The following is a 12380-nucleotide window of genomic DNA, read 5'->3' as shown; positions in this document are numbered from 1 at the left end:
GATTTCATTGAATACAGAGGGTGTGCGCTGTGTTTGACTGAAAAAGAAGAACGTGGGGAGACAATGCAAACGTGATCTCTTCTTGGGGAATGGCGTGTGTGGGGGACTTGAGGCCCTTCCACAGATCTGGCACTGGATCAAAACGCTGAATGACAGACGACACCACTAATTTCAGATCAACGACTGGATTGTTAATCGAGAACTCGGCAGAAGAGTGAAACTGACTCGAAATTAGAATTCTATTTCCCTCTTCACAGATGCTGCATCTTCTCTTTTCCCCTCTGATTTCTAGCGTCAACATGATAATTGTTTTAATGCTAAAGTAGAGCCTATGTTCGCAATGCTGAATTAAGATGGTTGGCTTGCGATTCAATATGAGCCAAATTAAGAAACAGTTTATTGAGAAACACGATAGACAAACAAAGTGGTGAAAAGAGGGGTGTAAAACTGTCTGTAATGTACAAAGATAATAATATATTTTCAGATGCCTTTGTGCCGAACATCTTTCTTTAATTGACGCTATCCCTTCGAGGTTTACAATGTCCTGTTGTCATATTTATAACTGGAGATGTTTTCTGTTTGTGACACAGTTCATGATGACGGAGCAGGGTCGACGTTGCCAAAGGCTCACCCCAGCGACATTGCTTCTGATCTATTTCAGGATGAGTGCCAGTGAAGGGCATGATGAGCTTTGTGCTTAATGTGGTAGCGTAGCCGAGGGATATAACGCGCTGGATATAGACTCCAGACTTTGCGTGGGCGTTGGTTCGACTCCTACCGGAACGCTTTTAGTTTTGGCCATACATTAGAATGAATACAGTGGGTGTGCACTGTATCTGACTGAAAAAGAAGAAAGAGACAATGCAATCGCGATCTGTTCTTTGGGGATGAAGTGTGTGGGGGCTTGAGGCTCTTTCACAGATCTGGCACTGGATCAAAACGATGAATGACAGACAACACCACTAATTTCAGAACCACGACTGGATTGTTACTCGAAAACTCGGCAGAAGAGTCAAACTGACTCGAAATTAGAACTCTCGTTCTCTCTTCACAGATGCTGCATTTTCTCTTTTCCCTTCTGATTTCCAGTGTCAACAGGATAATTGTTTTAATGCAAACATTGAGCCTATATTCGCAATGCAGAATTAAAATGGTGGGCTTGCGATTTTCAAACGGAATTCACGTACGCTTCTCATTATTCCTCATTCTGACCAATACCTACAGAATTAACCTGGTTTACCCATGAAACCTGTAAGTTTTATTTTCATTTCAGACTTTCTTCATCAGCGTTAAGTTTCTGCGATAAAGTGACATGTTTCCTTGCAGCACAAGAGACAAGTCAGTCAAGAACAGCATCGATTGCTGTGAGTTGGAACGTTCAATTGACAGTGAGATGAAATAGTCGCACAAGCTGAAATTCCCCAAACCCGCCCCCCAAACACTGCGGCTCCTGTGAAACGGACAAGACAGAACACGACAGATATTTATTAGTGAAAGGAACTGCCGCCCATCACATTCTGAACTCTTTCGTCGTGTTACGGTCACCTGACTAGCGCGCAGTTAATGCCGAACCCACAGTACACGGAGTCTTTTCAGAATTGAAATTAATAAATATTTATTCGAAAAACACCTGAAGTATTTTGTCCTGAGCTGTTCAATATCTACATTCACCAGGTTTTGAAATGTAAACACAATTAATTTTATTATTGACAAGAATGATAATTACATATACCACAAAATGTAGAGTTTAGCTGTCAGCTAATTCTTAACCGCGACCCGCAACACACTTTAACTCGTCCCAGCTTCTAACTCGCACACGTGATAGCTCGCCATCGTTGTATTTCTGACTGGAGATGACTTGTTTGTTACACAGTTCTGATTAGCTGAGGGAGCAGGCTCGAGATTGCCAAGGGCTCTTCACAATGCCCTTGCTTCTGATCTAAAGAGAAAATGCTGGAAAATCTCAGCAGGTCTGGCAGGAACTGAAGGGAGAGAAAAGAACTAACGTTTCGAGTACAATGACTCTTCGTCAAACTGATCTATCTCTGTATCACGGAAGGACACGATTCGGTAAGAGTTTTATGTAGTAGCGCGGCTGAGCGGTCTAATGTGCTGGATTACGACTAGAGGCTGTGGGGAAGCGTGGGTTCGAATCCCACCGCTGACAGTTGTATTTACAGTTTTGGCATTTACATTACGTTGAACACGCAGGTTGTGCGCTCAGTCTAACTGAAAAAGAACAAAGAGGAGAGACAAGGTAAATGTTTTGTTTTCTTGCGGAATGGAGTGTGTGGGGCTTGAGGCTCCTGCCCAGATATGGCACTGGATCAAATGCTGAATGACAGACGACAATATTAGTTTCAATTAACAACTGGATTCTAAATAGAGAACTCTGCAGAAGGGACATGCCGACTTGAAATGAGAACTCGATTTCTCTCTTCATTCACCTGAGGAAGGAGCAGTGCTCCGAAAGCCATGTGATTTGATACAACCTGTTGGACTTTAACCTGGTGTTATAAGACTTCTTGCTCTATTTCTCTCTTCACAGGTGCTGCATTTCCTCTTTTTCCTTCTGACTTCCAGTGTCAACAGGACAATTGTTTTAATGCAAACGTAGAGCCTATGTTCGCAATGCAGGATTAAGATGGTGATTTTCTAACGGAATTCACATGCGCTTCTCATTAGTCCTCACTCTAACCAGATATCGACAGAATTAACCTGGTTTACCCACGAAACCTGTAAGTTTTATTTTCATTTCAGACTTTCTTCATCAGTGTTAAGTTTCTGCGATAAAGTGACATGTTTCCTTGTAGCACAAGTGACAAGTCAGTCAAGAACAGCTTCGATTGCTGTGAGTTTGAACATTCAATTGATAGTGAGGTGAAATAGTCGCACATGCTGAAATTCACAAAACCCTGCCACCAAACACTGCGGCTCCTGTGAAACGGACAAGACAGCACACGACAGATATTTATGAATGAAACCATCTGTCGTCCATCACATTCTGAACTCTTGCAGGTCGTGTTAGGTGACCTTATTAGTGCGCAGGTAATGCCGAACCCACATTACACGGGGTCTTTTCAGAATTGAAATTAAGAAATATTTCTTCTCAATACACCTGAGGTATTTTGTCCTTAGCTGTTCAATATCTACAGTCACCAGGTTTTGAAATGTAAACACAATTCATTTTATTATTGACAATAATGATAATTATATGTACCACAAAAGCAACAGGTTAGCTGTTAGCTCCTTTTTACCCGCGCCCCCCTCCCCAAACAACTTAAACTCGTTCCCCCCAGCTTCGAACTCACACACGTGATAGCCATCTGAGCAACCCGTTGTGCTTCTGACTGGAGATGACTTGTTTGTTACACAGTTCTGATAAGCTGACGGAACTGGCACGAGATTGCCAAGGGGTCTTCACAATGCCTTTGCTTCTGATCCAACGAGAAAACGAAGTATTTGTTCCTTACCTACTCACTATCTATAATCGACAGGTTTGCAAACGTAAATACAATGAATGTTATTAATAACAATAATTATAATTAAATATGCCACAAATATTACAGGTTAGACGTCAACTAATTCTTAAACCACCCAATCCCCAAGGTTAACTCGTCCCTGCCTCTACACAAAGAAACGATAGACAAACAAAGTGGTGAATAGAGGGGTGTAAATAGTCTATAATGTACAAAGATAATAATATCTTTTCAGATGCCTTTGTGCCGAAGGTTTTTCTTTAATCGAGGCTACCCCTTTGATGTTTACAATATCCTGTTTTAATATTTACAACTGGAGATGATTTCCGTTTGTTACACAGTTCATGATGATCTAATCAGCAGAAGGAATGTGCTCGACGTTGCCAAGGGCTCATCCCAACTAATTTGGTTCTGATCTCTTTCAGGATGAGTGCCAGTGAATGGCATGACGTGCTTCGTGTTGAACGTGGTAGCGTAGCCGAGCGGTCTAAGGCGCTGGATTTAGGCTCCAGTCTCTGCGGGGGCGTGGGTTCGAATCCCACCGCTGCTAGGAATGTTTTAGTTTTGGCCATAGATTAGATTGAATACAGAGATTGTACAGAGATCTGACTGAAAAAGAAGAAAGAGACAATGCAAACGTGATCTGTTCTCGGAGAATGGAGTATATCGGCGACTTGTGGCTTTCCCACAGATCAGGCACTGGATCAAAGCGCTGAATAACAGCCAACACCACTAATTTCAGAACCACGACTGGATTGTTACTCGAGAACTCGGCAGAAGAGTCAGACTGACTCGAAATTAGAACACTCTTTCTCTCTTCACAGATGCTGTATTTTCTCTTTTCCCTTCTGATTTCCAGTGTCAACAGGATAATTGTTTTAATGCAAACGTTGAGCCTATATTCGCAATGCAGTATTGAGATGGTGATTTTCAAACGGAATTCACGTACGCTTCTCATTATTCCTCATTCTGACCAGATATCTACAGAATTAACCTGGTTTAGCGACGAAACCTGTAAGTTTTATTTTCATTTCAGACTTTCTTCATCAGCGTTAAGTTTCTGCGATAAAGTGACATGTTTCCTTGCAGCATAAGAGACAAGTCAGTCAAGAACAGCATCGATTGCTGTGAGTTGGAACATTCAATTGACAGTGAGATGAAATAGTCGCACAAGCTGAAATTCCCCAAACCCTCCCCCCAAACACTGCGGCTCCTGTGAAACGGACAAGACAGAACACGACAGATATTTATTAGTGAAAGGAACTGCCGCCCATCACATTCTGAACTCTTCCGTCGTGTTACGGTCACCTGACTAGCGCGCAGTTAATGCCGAACCCACAGTACACGGAGTCTTTTCAGAATTGAAATTAATAAATATTTCTTCGAAAAACACCTGAAGTATTTTGTCCTTAGCTGGTCAATATCTACATTCACCAGGTTTTGAAATGTAAACACAATTAATTTTATTATTGACAAGAATGATAATTACATATACCACAAAATGTAGAGTTTAGCTGTCAGCTAATTCTTAACCGCGACCCGCAACACACTTTAACTCGTCCCAGCTTCTAACTCGCACACGTGATAGCTCGCCATCGTTGTATTTCTGACTGGAGATGACTTGTTTGTTACACAGTTCTGATTAGCTGAGGGAGCAGGCTCGAGATTGCCAAGGGCTCTTCACATTGCCCTTGCTTCTGATCGAAAGAGAAAATGCTGGAAAATCTCAGCAGGTCTGGCAGGAACTGGAGGGAGAGAAAAGAACTAAAGTTTCGAGTCCAATGACTCTTCGTCAAACTGATCTATCTCAGTATCACGGAAGGACACGATTAGGTTTGCGTTTTAAGTAGTAGCGCGGCTGAGCGGTCTGAAGTGCTGAATTACGACTAGCGGCTGTGCGGAGGCGTGGGTTCGAATCTCACCGCTGACATTTGTATTTACAGTTTTGGCATTTACATTACGTTGAACACACAGATTGTGCCCTCAGTCTGACTGAAAAAGAACAAAGAGGAGAGACAAGGTAAATGTTTTGTTTTCTTGCGGAATGGAGTGTGTGTGGGGCTTGAGGCTCCTCCCCAGATATGGCACTGGATCAAATGCTGAATGACAGACGATAATATTAGTTTCAATCAACAACTGGATTCTAAATAGAGAACTCTGCAGAAGGGACATGCCGACTTGAAATGAGAACTCGATTTCACTCTTCATTCACCTGAGGAAGGAGCAGTGCTCCGAATGCCATGTGATTTGATACAACCTGTTGGACTTTAACCTGGTGTTATAAGACTTCTTGCTCTATCTCTCTCATCACAGGTGCTGTATTTTCAATTTTCATTTCAGATGTCCAGTGGCCACAGTATAATGATTTCAATGCAATCGTAGAGCGTGTGTTTGTGTCCCAGAATTAAGATGGTGGAATTGGGGTTTTGTAACGGAAACACTTTTTAAAAAATAAATAAATTTGTTAAGGTTTTCACAAAATATCAACAACAAAATGTAAAAGGAACCCAATAGAATTAAATACAAAACAAAACAAAACAACCCAGTGCCCCCCTCCCCCTATACATAAATAATATATTAACACCCGCCGAAACACAGAGCAAACAGAGCAAATATATACACCCCCTCAGATCCCCCAGTATAGTCAAATACAAATAATATATAACCCCCCCCTTCCCCCCGGGTTGCTGCTGCTGCTGACCATTGTCTACCATTCTGCCAGGAAGCCCAAGAACGGTTGCCACCACCTGAAGAACACTTGCACCAATCCCCTTAAGGCAAATCTCACACTCTCCAATTTAATAAACCCCGCCATATCGTTGATCCTGGATTCCATGCTTGGGGGCCTCGCATCCTTCCAGTGAAGAAGAATCCTTCGCCAGGCTACCAGAGATGCAAAGGGCAGAATACCAGCCTCTTCCACCTCCTGCACTCCCGGCTCCTCTGCAACCCCAAAAATTGCGAGCCCCCAGCCCGGTTTAACCCTGGATCCTACCACCCTCGACACCGTCCTCGCTACGCCCTTCCAAAATTCCTCCAGTGCTGGGCATGCCCTGAACTTATGGATGTGGTTTGCTGGGCTCCCTGAGCAGCTAACACACCTGTCCTCATCCCCCCAAAACCGGCTCATCCTTGTCCCGGTCATGTGTGCCCTGTGCAGCACCTTAAACTGTATGAGGCTGAGCCTCACGCACGAAGAGGCAGAGTTCACCCTCCCTAGGGCATGTGCCCATGTCCCCTCCTCGATCTCCTCCCCCAACTTCTCCTCCCACTTACCTTTCAGCACCTCCACCGAGGCCTCCTCCTCCTCCCGCATCACCTGGTATGTTGCCGAGATCTTCCCTTCTCCAACCCATGCCCCCGAGAGCACCCTGTCCTGTACCGACATATGGATGATAAGGGAATAGTGTAGACGGGCTTTAGAGTGGTTTCACAGGTTGGCGTAACATCGAGGGCCGAAGGGCCTGTACTGCGATGTTCTATGACTGGGCGCACAACGTAACATAGTTCCCAAAACCGTGCATGGTGGCAGCAGCGGGAATTCCACCACTTGCCGCCTGGCAAATGCCCTTATCTGTAGATACCTAAAGGCGTTTCCCGGGGGGGGGGGGGGGGGGGGGGGGAGCCCGTACTTCTCCTCCAGCTCACCAAGGCTCGCAAACTTTCCATCCACAAACAGGTCCCCCAACCTTCTTATCCCTGCCGTGTGCCACCCCAAAAACCCTCCATCTATTCGCCCAGGGACAAAACGGTGGTTCCCCCGTATTGTAGTCCACACCGAAGCCCCCATGTCCCTCCTGAGCAGCCTCCATTGCCCCCAACTTTTGAAGGTAGCCGCCATCACCGGGCTCGTGGTATACCTCATTGGAGGGAGCGGCAGCAGCGCCGTTGCCAGCGCCTCCAGGCTCGTACCCTCGCAAGACGCCGTCTGCAGCCTCTTCCATGCCACCCGCCCCCATCACCCACTTACGCACCATCGCCGCATTGGCGGCCCAGTAGTGCCCAAAGAGGTCGGGCAGCGCGAGCCCCCCCCCCGTCCCTACTGCGCTCCAGGAACACCCTTCTCACCCTCGGAGTCCCTCGCGCCCACACAAACCCCGTTATGCTCCTGTTGACCCGCCTGAAGAAGGTTTTCGGGATAAGAATGGGGAGGCACTGGAACAGGAGCAAAAACCTTGGGTGCACCGTCATCTTGACAGACTCCACCCTACCCGCCAGGGGCAGCGGCAACGCGTCCCACCTCTTAAACCCCTCCTCCACCAGCCTCGTTATTATTCCTCACTCTAACCAGATATCTACTGAATTAACCTGGTTTACACACGGAACTGTTTGTCGGTTTTATTTTCATTTCAGACTTTCTTCATCAGCATTAAGTTTCTCCGACAAAGTGACATGTTTCCTTCAGTCAAGAACACCACAGCGTGCTGTGAACTGGAACACTAAATCGACAGTGAGGTGACATGTTTCCTTGCAGCACAAGAGACATAATCAGTCAAGAACAGCATCGATTGCTGTGAGTTGGAACATTCAATTGACAGTGAGATGAAATAGTCGCACAAGCTGCAGTTTACAAAATCCACTCACCAAACACTGCGGCTCATGTGAAACGTACCAGACAGCACACCACATATTTTCATCAGTGAAAGCGACTGCCAGACATCACATTCTGAACACTTTACGACCCCCTGACTTGTGCGCAGTTAATTCCAGCCCCACGTGACCCGGAGTCGAAAAACAATTGAAATTATTAACATTTCTTCGAAAAACATCTGAAGTATTTGTTCCATATCTGCCCAATATCTATAATCGACAGGTTTGCAAATGTAAATACAATTAATGTTATTAGTAACAATAATTATAATTAATTATGTCACAAATACAACAGGTTAGGCGTTAGCTAATTCTTAAACCGCCCACCCCGCGAGGTTAACTCCTCCCTGCCTCTACACAAACACACGATAGAGAAACAAAGCGGTGAAAAGAGGGGTGTAAAATAGCCTGTAAACTACAAAGATAATAATATCTTCTCAGATGCTTTTGTGCTGAACGCCTTTCTTTAATAGAGGCTATCACTTCGAGGTTTTCAGTGTCACGTTGTAATATTTTTAACTGTAGATTCATTCAATGCTCTGCAGTTATAGAAATATAGCGGGTTTACAGGGGAGGGGGGAGAGAGAAGCGACAGAAGTCTTCTCTGTTGTAACTTTTCAACTCCTCACTTTTACTGTTCAAGTTGAAGATTAATGCGCTGAAACATCGATGGACCAGAACGTTTATCAAGAAAAATGAAGGGGAAATAGGTGATTCAACACGAATGGCCATTCCATCTCTTTCTGTTGCTTACTCACCTCCAGATCCTCTGGCCGTGGAGCTGCAGATACAGTGGGTTCATAGAATCATAGAATTTACAGTTCAGAAGGAGGCCATTCGGCCCACCGAGTCTGCATCCGCCCTTGGAAAGAGCACCCTATTTATTTATTTTAAATATAAATTTTTATTAAAGTTTTGCAACATTTTTCATAATAAGCAATAGTAAAAATACTAACACAACAAAATAGAGTGAATATTAACATAGTGCAGAAAGAGAATATAGAATAGCAATTAACTAGACCTTCCGCGACTCGCCTCCGTCTTCCCACACTCTCCCAATGGAACACTCACACACACCCCCGCCCACTCACTCCTATGGATTGCTGCTGCTGCCTAAATTTAATTTTCCCCGAGAAAGTCGACGAACGGTATTATGCACCCGCCCAACAGCAGCATCTCTGTACACTTGGCAAAATTATTTACACACATAAATAGGCAGCTGTTTGTGGTGTTGGCCCTTGCTTCTCCCCGACAGATTTCGCTGCCGTTGTCGTCTCGTGCTCACATCCGTCTTCCCCGTTTTCTTTGTTCCTGTGGATGGCAGGTTTGTTAACGTTTCCCTGCCTCCCCCCTCTACCTCCCTGGCTCTCCTCTATTGTCCCCTGTCTCTTTCCTCTAATCCCCCCCCCCCCCCCCACTGTGGTTCACCTTTCCTTCCTCTTAGATTTAGCTGTTCCCGCCCCCCCCCCCCCCTCTATCTCGCCCTCTCATGCTACTTTCCCCTGTTTCTTGGCTACCTGGCTATTCTTCTGCTTGTTTGTTGGCCACAATCAGGTATGGAACAATTGGGTGAATGGCTCTCACGTTCTGTGGAAGCCGTCGTCTGACCCTCAGATGGCGAATTTGATTTTCTCCATTTGGAGCGATTCCAAGAGGTCGGACAGCCAGTCTGCAGCTTTGGATGGTGCTGCTGACCACCAGCTGAACAGGATTCTACGGCGGGTGATCAGGGAGGCAAAGGCGAGGGCTTCTGCCCTCCTCCCCAGGAATAGATCTGGCTGGTCTGAAACCCCGAAGACCGCCGCTTTAGGGCATTGGTCTACCCTCACCCCCACCACTTTGGAGCTTGCATCGAAGAAGGCTGTCCAGTACTCCACATGTCTGGGGCAAGACCAAACCATGTGGGCGTGGTTGGCCGTGCCTCCTTGGCACCGTTCACATCTATCCTCCACCTCCAGGAAGAACCAGCGCATACAAGTTCTTGTTAAAGGGGCTTTATGTACCACGTTTAGTTGCGTCAGGCTGAGCCTTGCGCACGTGGATGTGGGGTTGACCCTATGCAGTGCTTCGCTCCAGAGTCCCCACCCTATTTCGATCCCCAGGTCCTCCTCCCACTTCATTCTTGTTGCGTCCAGTACGGTGTCGGCCCTTTCTACCAGTCGGTCATAGATGTCGCTACAGTTTCCTTTATCTTGTATGCTTGCATCCAGTAACTCTTCCAGTAGTGTCTGTCGTGGTGTTTGTGGGTATGTCCTTGTCTCCTTTCGTAGGAAGTTTCTTAGTTGTAGGTACCTTAGCTCGTTCCCCCTGGCTAGCTGGAATTTCTCTGTCAGTTCGCCCAGAGTTGCGATCCTGCCGTCCGTGTCTAGGTCCCTGACTGTCAGTGTCCCTCTGTCCTGTCCCCACCTTTTGAAGGTGGCGTCAGTCAGCGCTGGTGTGAGACTTCGGTTGTTGCAGATGGGAGCTTTGCCCGACATTTTGGTTAGGCCATTTTGCTGCTGTAGTTGGTTTCAGGACTGGAGGGTGGCTTTTACCACCGGGCTGCTGGAGTGTTTCTTAGGTGGGGATGGGAGTGCCACCGTGGCTAGGGCCCGGAGAGAGGTCCCCTTGCAGGAGGTCTCCTCCACGTGCACCCATTCAGCTTCTGGCTCCTTGATCCATCCCCTTGCACTCTCGGCCGTCGCCGCACTATGGTAAAGTTGTAGGTTTGGGAAGGCTAGCCCCCCCCGGGTTTTGTTTTTTGTAAGACATTCTTTGGGATTCTAGCATTCTCCCCCCCCCCCCCCCCCCCCCCCGCCCCCGCCGCGCTAAATACGGGCGCCATGATTAGTTTGTCTAGTGCTTTGAAAAGGCCTTGGGGATGTAAATCGGGATGGATCCGAATAGGAAGAGGAACCTGGGCAACACCTTCATTTTGATCGTCTGGACTCTTCCCGTGAGGGAGAGTGGAAGTATGTTCCATCTTTGCAGGTTCTTTTCTAATTCCTCCGTCAGACTGGTGAGGTTCCATTTGTGGATCTCTTTCCCGTCATGGGCTATTTGGATCCCCGGGTAGCGGAATTTGTGTCGGGCTTGTTTAAACCGCAGCGCCATTAGTGCTGCCCCACCTACTTGTGGGTGTACCGGGAAGATTCTGAGAAGGCTACACACTCTTTCAGGAGCGCGATGATTCCGTCCATGCTGCTTTGTGGGTCTGAAATGTAGAGGAGCAGGGCATCTGCATAGAGTGAGACTCTGTGCCCTCTACCACCCCTTTAGACCCCCCTCCAGCTTTTTGTTGCTCTGAGCTGAATTGCTAGTGGCTCGATCGCGAGAGCAAACAGCAGTGGGGTCAGTGGGCATCCTTGTCTGGTACTCCTGTGCAGCTGGAAATATCGGGAGATGGTGTTGTTTGTCCGTACTCTCGCCATGGGAGCGCTGAAAAAATGTTTTACTGAGGAGGTGAATCCTCTTCCAAGCCCGAACCGCTCCAGGACCATTCTGAGGTATTTCCATTCGACTCTTCCATTCGAAGGCCTTTTCTGAGTCGAGGGAGACCATCACCTCTGGTGTTCTCTCCATGGATGGGGTCATAATCACGTTCAGCAGGCGCCTAATGTTCGAAGTATGCTGTCTACCTTTGACAAAGCCCGCCTGGTCCTCTGCGACCACCTCTGGCACGCAGTCTTCTGGCCTTTTGGCCAGAATCTTGGCCACTATTTTGGCATCCGCGTTTAGCAGTGAGATGGGTCTGTATGACCCACATTCCGTTGGGTCTTTGTCCTTCTTAGATATCAGCGATATTGAGGCCTGTGCTAGCGTGGGTGGCAGCGTGCCCTTAGCCAGCGATTCTGTGAACATCTCCCACAGGTGCGGGGCCAGTGCTGTCGCAAATTGTTTGTAGAAGTCTGCCGGGAACCTGTCTGGTCCCGGCGCCTTCCCCGCCTGCATGGAGCTAATGCTGTCCATGATCTCTCCCAATGCTAGGGGTGCTTCCGTGTCCCGTCCTCTGGCCTCCCCCATGACTGTTATGTCCAGTCCATCAAGGAACCGTTTCATCCCAGACTCGCCCCTTGGGGGCTCTGAGGTGTACAACGTGGAGGGTGAAACCTCCCCGTTCTGGTTGTTCTCCGTTTACTCTGCTATGGCCCACAATATCTTTTCGTTGAAGGCCTTGTCTGCTAGTAGGGCAATGTCCAACCTCCATGTGGGGCGTTTGGCCCTGCCCGTCTCCAGCCTCACATCCATGTAGTGTGGAGCATGGTATGATATCACCATTATGGAGTATCCCACGTTGTCTAACCCCTGAAGCACCTTTTTCCCCACCACAAA

General features: G+C 47.1%; 1 non-coding gene across 1 annotated transcript; it reads left to right on the top strand.

Moving 5' to 3' along the window:
* Window positions 1–3947: 3947 nt before the first annotated feature.
* trnal-uag (transfer RNA leucine (anticodon UAG)) lies at window positions 3948–4029 on the top strand. Its single transcript has one exon. It is a non-coding gene; the product is annotated as a tRNA-Leu (tRNA).
* The last annotated feature ends 8351 nt before the right edge of the window (window positions 4030–12380 follow it).

This window comes from Scyliorhinus torazame, chromosome 5, assembly GCF_047496885.1.
Source record: "Scyliorhinus torazame isolate Kashiwa2021f chromosome 5, sScyTor2.1, whole genome shotgun sequence".
Lineage (NCBI taxonomy): Eukaryota > Metazoa > Chordata > Chondrichthyes > Carcharhiniformes > Scyliorhinidae > Scyliorhinus > Scyliorhinus torazame.
Note: the sequence above shows the minus strand (reverse complement) of the source record. Positions and strands in the feature narration are given on the sequence as shown.